Source organism: Rhinopithecus bieti, unplaced genomic scaffold, assembly GCF_001698545.2.
Source record: "Rhinopithecus bieti isolate Rb0 unplaced genomic scaffold, ASM169854v2 scaffold_10181, whole genome shotgun sequence".
Lineage (NCBI taxonomy): Eukaryota > Metazoa > Chordata > Mammalia > Primates > Cercopithecidae > Rhinopithecus > Rhinopithecus bieti.
In genome coordinates this window covers 1,632,187-1,640,310 of record NW_016806624.1, presented here as the reverse complement: position 1 = coordinate 1,640,310, position 8,124 = coordinate 1,632,187, and the positions used below count along the sequence as shown (strand labels likewise).

Below are 8,124 nucleotides of genomic sequence, written 5' to 3'. Positions count from 1 at the left end.
TTTTTTTTTTTTTTGAGATAGAATCTGGCTCTGTCACCCAGGCTGGAGTGCAGTGGCATGACCTCAGCTCACTGCAAGTTCCAACTCCCGGATTCATGCCATTCTCCTGCCTCAGCCTCCTGAGTAGCTGGGACTACAGGCAACCACCACCAGGCCCAGCTAATTTTATGTATTTTTAGTAGAGACAGGGTTTTCACCATATTAACCAGGATGGTCTTGATCTCTTGACCTCATGATCTGCCCGCCTTGGCCTCCCAAAGTGCTGGGATTACAGGCTTGAGCTACCATGCCTGGCTGTAAACATTTAAAAATATCTGTGTATATATATGTATATATTCCAAATCTATATATTTTCTAATTATAAAAGCAATGTACGTTCAAGGTAGAGACTTTATAGGTTTCAGAAAAAATGTATAAATAAGAGAATTAAAGTTTTGCTGTTAGGATCTCCTTTTAGTAGCCAGGAAGCCTTGGGGTTATTTGGCAAGGTACAGAATAGAGATCAGTTTGTCTCATAAAATCCTAGGAGATTTTTATTGACCACACTTTATTCAACAAATATTTACTAAATGCTTATGTGTCAGGTACTGTGCTATGTACTGGGTCTTTGCTGTGCATGGTCCTTGCCCACAGGGAACTTATAGTTAAGTGGTGAGAAAGAAAATGAACAGGCAAAGAAAGATAGCATTCTAAGTGAAGAGCAAGGATAGTGCATGTCAGGAAGAGGAAATCGGTTCTAGAAACTAACAAGAGGTTGTTGCAGATAGAAGGGGAGGGGCAACTATGAATAAGAATGAACACGAATGAGAACAGATGAACAATAAATCATAAATACATGTAGAGTACTTTGAAATGAGAGGCCAGAGAGGTAAGCAGGAACTTGCTTATTCAAGACCATGAAGGCAGCAGTAAGGATTTTACATTCTAAGTGAGATGGACTGTGTGATCGGCAGTTTTCCATGGTAAATGAATTGGAAAGGGCTAGAAAAGGCAGGAGAATAATAAAGTAACTGGAGTAATGCAGGCCAGAGATAGTGGTGTCCTGAATAAAGGCAGTGGAGGTGGTGGTATGTGTGTGGGAAGGATGATGGAACGAAAGGAATCAAGGATGACCACCAGGATTTTAGCAGTGCAACTGATTAAAATGTGGATTGGTGGGAAGTGGGTAGGAGACTGAAGGACAATTGTGGGTGGGGAGTGAAGACTTCAATTGTAGACATTTGAGATCTAAAAGACCTGTTTGACATCCAAGTAGGTAACTGAAGTAGGCAGTTTGTATGTGATTCTGAAGTTTAGAGATTAGTCTGGACACACACACTGATCAGCTTACAGATGGTATTTAAAACTATGGGGAATAAATAAAATCATTTAGTTAGAGAATGATGAGAAAAAAATACAGGGAGTAAAGCCCAGGAAGATCATCTGCATCTTGAGGAACTCCAACATTTATGGGCTGAGAAGAGCAGGAAGAAGAGCTATCAAAAAGACTGACAAAGAAGGGCCACAGGGTTGGAAGAACACCAGAACCAAGAAGTAGGAACCTTAAAGAAGAGAGGGGCCACCTATCAGATAGTACCTAAAGGCCAAGTAGAACGTGGATAGAAAATGTCAAATAGATTTGGCAAAAGTAATTAAAGTCCTTGACAAGTGGACTGAAAAACAAATGGAAATAAAAAGGTGGAGAAAGTAAGAATAAATAACTTTTTTGAGAAGTTTAGCTAGAAAGCAGCAGAGAAATGGGATGTTAGCTAGAGGGATGCAAAGGATCTAGGGAAGAACGATGGGAAAAACAAGAAAAAAATTGATGCTGATTGAAATGATGATGTAGAGAGGGGATAACTGAAGAAATAAAATTCTTGAAGAAAAAGATTCATAGCAATTATGGTAGGACACGCCTTTGAAAGGAGGGACAGTCTTTCCATTTTAACTGAAGGAAAGAAAAGAAAAATGGATATATATGCAAATTTGTGGATTAAGTAATTGGAAGCTAAGATGCTCTCATCTGGAGTCTTCTATTTTGTCAATGAAAGAGGGAGTCATTAGCCGAAGGAGGAAGGGAGAAGTGGGAAGTCTGAAGAGTGGGGGAAAGGTACAAAATAAGTATGGAGAGTGCACTTGCAAAAATAAATGCAAGCTGATATTAGGGATCATGAATTTATAAAAACACAAGTCTGCCTCTTTACCTTTGCACTGCTGTAAGGGGATCAGCATGGAGAAGGCAAAGAGAGGATCATCCATATTTGGGGTCTTGCTACATAAGGGTAAAAGATAAAGAAAGGAGTAAGGCAGTTACTGATATTTGCAAAAGAATAATTATGATAATGTATGATGGAATCTAAGCTAGATAAGGGGAAGACTAACTGAATGAAAGTGGTGGGTCAATAGCCTGAGGGTCTTTACATTAAATAAACTGGAAAGATAAGAACTTGGCGTAAAAAGCTTAGAGTATATGACATTAGTTTTGGAGGCTGAGAACAAGGTCCAGGGTGCAATCATGGAAATGTGTGGCTGAGGTGAAGAGACAGAAAAGATCATTTTCAATGATAAGGTCCAGAAGATGAGCTAGGGTGTTGGCAAGTAATTCACAGGTCATCTGAGAAAGTCTCTAAGAACAATGAGAGGACTCGAGATGAAAAATAAGACAATTGAGAGTTTGAGGGTGGAGAATCGTGTGAGACCCAGAGTTTGAAACCAGCCTGGTCAACATAGTGACACCATGTCTTTATAAAAGAAAAAAAAAATAGCAGGCATGGTGGCATATGCCTGTAGTCTCAGCTACACTGGAGGCTGAGGCGGAGGATTGCTTGGGCCCAGGAGTTTGAGGCTGCAGTGATTCATGAAGCCACGATGGTGTTACTACACTCCAGCCTAGACAACAGAGTGGGACTTTGTCTCAAAAAAAAAAAAAAAGAAAAGAAAGGAGTCTTCAAATAATCGTGAGGAATGGCCTGAAGTAGATATATGAAGACAATAAAAATGGGAAGAAGCAGGAAAGCCAAATGACAGGAGCCTCAAAAGGGCATTTTGCTAAGATAATATGTTTATGATGTCTTGAACATATAAAAAATGTGAGTTATTAAAGACAATCAGTGGGAAGTATGTAGTTTACAGAACTAAAAATGTAATTAAGAAAAGGAAAAAAAAAAATGGCCAGAGCAAAGATAATATGTATTAAGGAGGAAAGCAGTCTTGAAATTCCAAGAACTATTTTTAATGTCTTCCAGCTCTCAGTTATCTCTTCCTTTCTGGAGGTGGCACTGGCCACCTCTTTCCTGAGTGCTATCAGCTAAGGTGTCAATGGTTGGCATACTAAGTTGGAAAAAATGATTAAAGGCAAAGTGAAGAAAACAGGATGGGGAAATAAGGCATTTTTTAAAAAAATCACATCCAATGACAATGTACATCTGGAGACTTAGAAATTGTACAAATAAGTACTATAGGTTACTTATCTCTATTTCTAGTATCCAGGATTTTGTCAGTTATGCCAACAGCTTTTTAGAAAACTGGTCAATGCCATTTGTCCTGAAACACTTCTCTCCATTATGACAGAAGTACTAAAACAATGCAAGTGATGAAATGCTGGGAGAGATTCTATACTATTTAAGCAGAATGAATAATATGATTTTTGAAGCTCACCTATTTCAATTACATGAAATACTTGGAAATGACAAAACACTCTATCAGCTCAGGTTCCTATTTGCAAATGACATGACAAACACTGATATTCCCAAGGAGTCTCAAAAAATCTAGAATTAGTGAGTTCAGCAAGAAGAAAAAATAAACATACAAAATCAATTCATTTTATTAGCAACGAACATGCAGAGAACAAAATTAAAGATACAGTATCATTTATAATTTTCCAAAAAAAGTATATAAAAAGTGTATAGGACTTATATGCTGAAAACTACACAGTGCTGATTAAAGAAACCCAAGAAGTTCTAAATAAACGAAGAGACACATCATGTTCATGGATCAGAAGACTCAACAAAGTAATGACGTCCATTCTCTCCAAACTGATACACACATTTAATGCAATTCCTATTCAAAATCCTAGCAAAGCTTTCTGTAAATATAGACATGAATTTAAAATTTTTATGGACATGAAAAGGAAGTAAAATAGCTTGAACAATTTTGATGAAGAATAAAGTGGGAAGAATTGGTATCCCCATTCAAGACTAATTTTTAGCTATATTAATAAAGCTTATGTGGTATTAGCAGAGGCAAAGACACACTGATCAACAAAACAGCACAGAGAATCCAGAAACAAGCACACACAAATAGAACCAACTGATTCTTTTTGGCGGGGTGAAAAAAAAGCAAAGCAATTTAATGCAGGAAAGACAGCCTTTTTAAGAAATAGTGTTGGAACAACTGTAGGCAAAATAAATCAAGCCTCACTGCTTACATAAAAATCAACTCAAAATTTATCATGGACTTAAATGTAAAATTAAAACCACAAAACTTTTAGCAAAAAATATATGAGCATTTTTCAGATCTATGCATAGGCAAAGAGTTCTTATATTTGACACCAAAAGTATAGTCTATAAAAGGAAAAATTGATAAACTGGACTTCATCAAAATTAAAAACTACTGCTTTGTGAAAGACCTGGTCAGAGGATAAAAAAGACAAATGCCATACTGGGAGTAAACGCTTTCAAAACAGGTATCTGAGAAAGGACTAGTGTCTAGAATGGTATAAAGAATATCAACATGTATAAAGAACATACAAAATATACACATGTACCCACATATATATATACACACACAGATATATATGTTCAGAACTCAACATTCAACAGTAATGAAAAGATGCATAACATCATTAGCCATTAGAAAAATGTAAATACAACCACAATGGGCTATAACTACACGTGTTAGAATGCTAAGCACAAAAATGCTAGTGACAAAGTCAAATGCTGGTCACTCATACGTTTCTCGTAGGGACGTAAAATGGTACAGCCACTGTAGAGTTTGACAGTTTATTAGGAAACGAAACATACAACTACCATAACAACCCGGCAATTTTACTCTGGGGCATATGTCTCATAGAAATAAAGAGTTATGTTCACCCAAATCCTGTTTATAGCAGTTTTATTAATAATAACCCCAAACTGACAATCCAGTGGATAAATACTTAAACAAACTGTAGTATATCCATAACATACACTACTATTCAGAAATAAAAAATAACGAACTATCGATATATGCAACAACCTAAGTCAGTCTGTAGAGAATTATAATTAGTGAAAAAAGCCCATCAGAAAGGATTACATACTGTAAGATTCTATTTACAAAACATTACTGAAATGACAATATTATAAAAACAGAGAGCAAAGTTTTGGTTTACAGGGTTAGGAAGGTGGTGAGGGCAAGAGAGAAATGGATATAGGTATCAAAAGACAGTATGAATGGTCGTGGTGGTGATGGAAATGTTCTGTGTAGACTGTATTAAAGACATTATCCTGCTTTGAAACTTAATTTTCGAAGACGTTACCATTGAGGGAAACCAGGGAAGGGACAAACAAAAGGGGTCTCTGTGTGATTTCTTACAGCTACATGTTAATCTACAATATTCTCAAAATAAAAATTTCGATTAAAAAATCAATTATCACATATGCATGGGTTTATTCTGTTCCATTGATCTATCTTTACATCGATACTACACTTTCATGATTACCTGTGGCTTTACAATAAATCTTGAAATTAGGTTGTGTTAGTTTTTCAATTTTACTAATCCTTTTGAAAGTGTTTTGGCTTTTCTAGGTTCTTTATATTTCCAATTGGCTTGTCATTTTTTTTATTTTATTTTAGAGATAAGGTCTTGCTTGGCTTGTCAGTTTCTCAAATGGCCTGCTGGAATTTTGACTGTGATTGCTTTGAATTTATAGATCTGCCTGGGGAGAAGTGACATTTCTTTTAAAATTGAAACTTCCACTCAATGAATATAGCATATCTTTATTTCTTTAACTTCCCTCAACAATATTTTGTAAAATACATTTCAGTCTTGCATATCTTTTGTCAGATTTACATTCTTAGTATTTCATTTTTTATGCTATTGTAAAAGATATCTATAAAATTTTAACTTCTGATTGTTCATTGCCAGTGTACAGAAATACACTCAGTTATTAGTTCTAGAAGCTTTTTTGATAGATTTGGTAGATAGTTCTACATAGATGATCATTCCATCTGCAAAAAAAAGGCAGTTTTAAACTCTTTCCTGAAATCTGGATGCCTTTATTTTTCATACCATATTGCAGTGGCTAGAATCTCCAGCAGAATGTTGAGTAGAAGTGGTATGAGTGCACATATTTGCCTTGTTTCTTACGTTATGGAAAGACTTCAGTCTTTTATCATTAAGTATGATGTAACATTTTGTTTTTTTATAGATTTTGTATGAAGTTAATAAAGTTATCTTCTATTTCTAATTGGCTCAGAATTTTTTATCAGAAGTATATGATGGACTTGCTGAATAATTTTTCTTAAAATATTGTAACAATAATATAGGTTGTTTTAGTCTCTTAAATATCATGAATTACACTGACTTCTGAATATAAAACAAATGTATTCCTGAAATAAAACCAACTTAGTCATGATATACTTTTGTATACTGCTAGATTCAATTTGCTAAAATTCTCTTAAGAATTTTGCATCTGTATTAATAAGTCTCTAACTTTCTTTTCTTTTAATATCTTAATCTGGTTTTGTTATCAGGGTAATGCTGGTCTTATAAATTGAGTTGAGAAATACTCTCCTCCCTTCAATTTTTAAAAAGATTTTGTATACAAATTCTATTATTTCTCCTTTAAATGTTTTCTTGTAAGAGAAGCCACTGGGCATGAAGTTTGCTGAAGTTTTTATTTTTATTTATTTGTTTATTTATTTTTGAGATGGAGTCTCGCTCTGTCGCCCAGGCTGGGGTGCAGTGGTCGGATCTCAGCTCACTGCAAGCTCCGCCTCCCGGGTTTATGCCATTCTCCTGCCTCAGCCTCCTGAGTAGCTCTGGACTACAGGCACTTGTCACCTTGCCCGGCTAGTTTTTTGTATTTTTTTTAGTAGAAACGGGGTTTCACCGTGTTACCCAGGATGGTCTCGATCTCTTGACCTCGTGATCCACCCGTCTCGGCCTCCCAAAGTGCTGGGACGTGAGCCACCGCGCCCGGCCTGAAGTTTTTAAACTAAACATTTAACTTAAGAGATGCAGGGGTACTCTTCACATTTTAGATTTCTTATTCAAACTTTTGCTGGTTTGTATCTTTCAAGTAATTTGTCCATTTTATCTAAGTTATCCAATTTATTGGCATAAAGTTCTTTAAAATATTCTCTTCTCCGTTTTATATCCATATGATCTGTAGTGTTATCAATTCATTTCTGGTTATCAGTAATATATGCCTTTTCTCTTTTTAAAATCTCATTAGTTTGGATAGTGATTTTTCAGTTTATGGACCTTCTCAAATAACCAGTTTTTGGTTTTGTTGATTTTCTGTAGTCTTGTTTTCCATTTCATTTATTCACCTCTGATCTTTATTATTCCCTTTCTTCTGCTTACTGTGGGTTTAATTTGTTCTTTCTTCTAGTTTGTTAAGGTGGAAGTTGAAGTCATAGATTTGAGACATTTCTTCTTTTTTTCTAATACAGGTATAAGCTTGTCTCTAAGTACTTCTTTGGAGGTATACCACAAATGTGTTTTTATTTTCATTCAGTTAAAATCACCTTCTAATTCTCTTTTGCTCTTTTTTTTGTTGACCCAAGACTATTTACAATTATGTTAAATTATAAACACTTGGGAATTTTCTAAGTAGCTTTCTGCTATGGCCCAGTATCAGGTCTATCTTGATAGGTGCACTTAAAACAAAACAAAACAAAACAACAACAAAAAAGTGTATTTTGCTGTTGTTGGGTGAGGTGTTGCATAAATGTTAAATGGGTCAAGTTGGTTGATAGTGTTACTCAAGTCTTCCATATCCTCACAGATTTACTGTCTACTTGTGCCATTAGTCAATGAGAAAGGTGTTGAGATCTATGGCTATAATTGCAAATTTGTCTATCCATAAGAATTTTTATTTACGGTTATACCAAGATTTGTTTCAGATATTTGTTATTAGGTGCATAAACAGAATATATATA

At 35.3% G+C, this 8,124-nt stretch overlaps 1 protein-coding gene across 1 annotated transcript in view; it reads right to left on the bottom strand.

The window, feature by feature from the left end:
- Window positions 1–8,124, bottom strand: part of SREK1IP1 (SREK1 interacting protein 1) — a 50,423-nt gene that overhangs the window by 10,226 nt on the left and 32,073 nt on the right.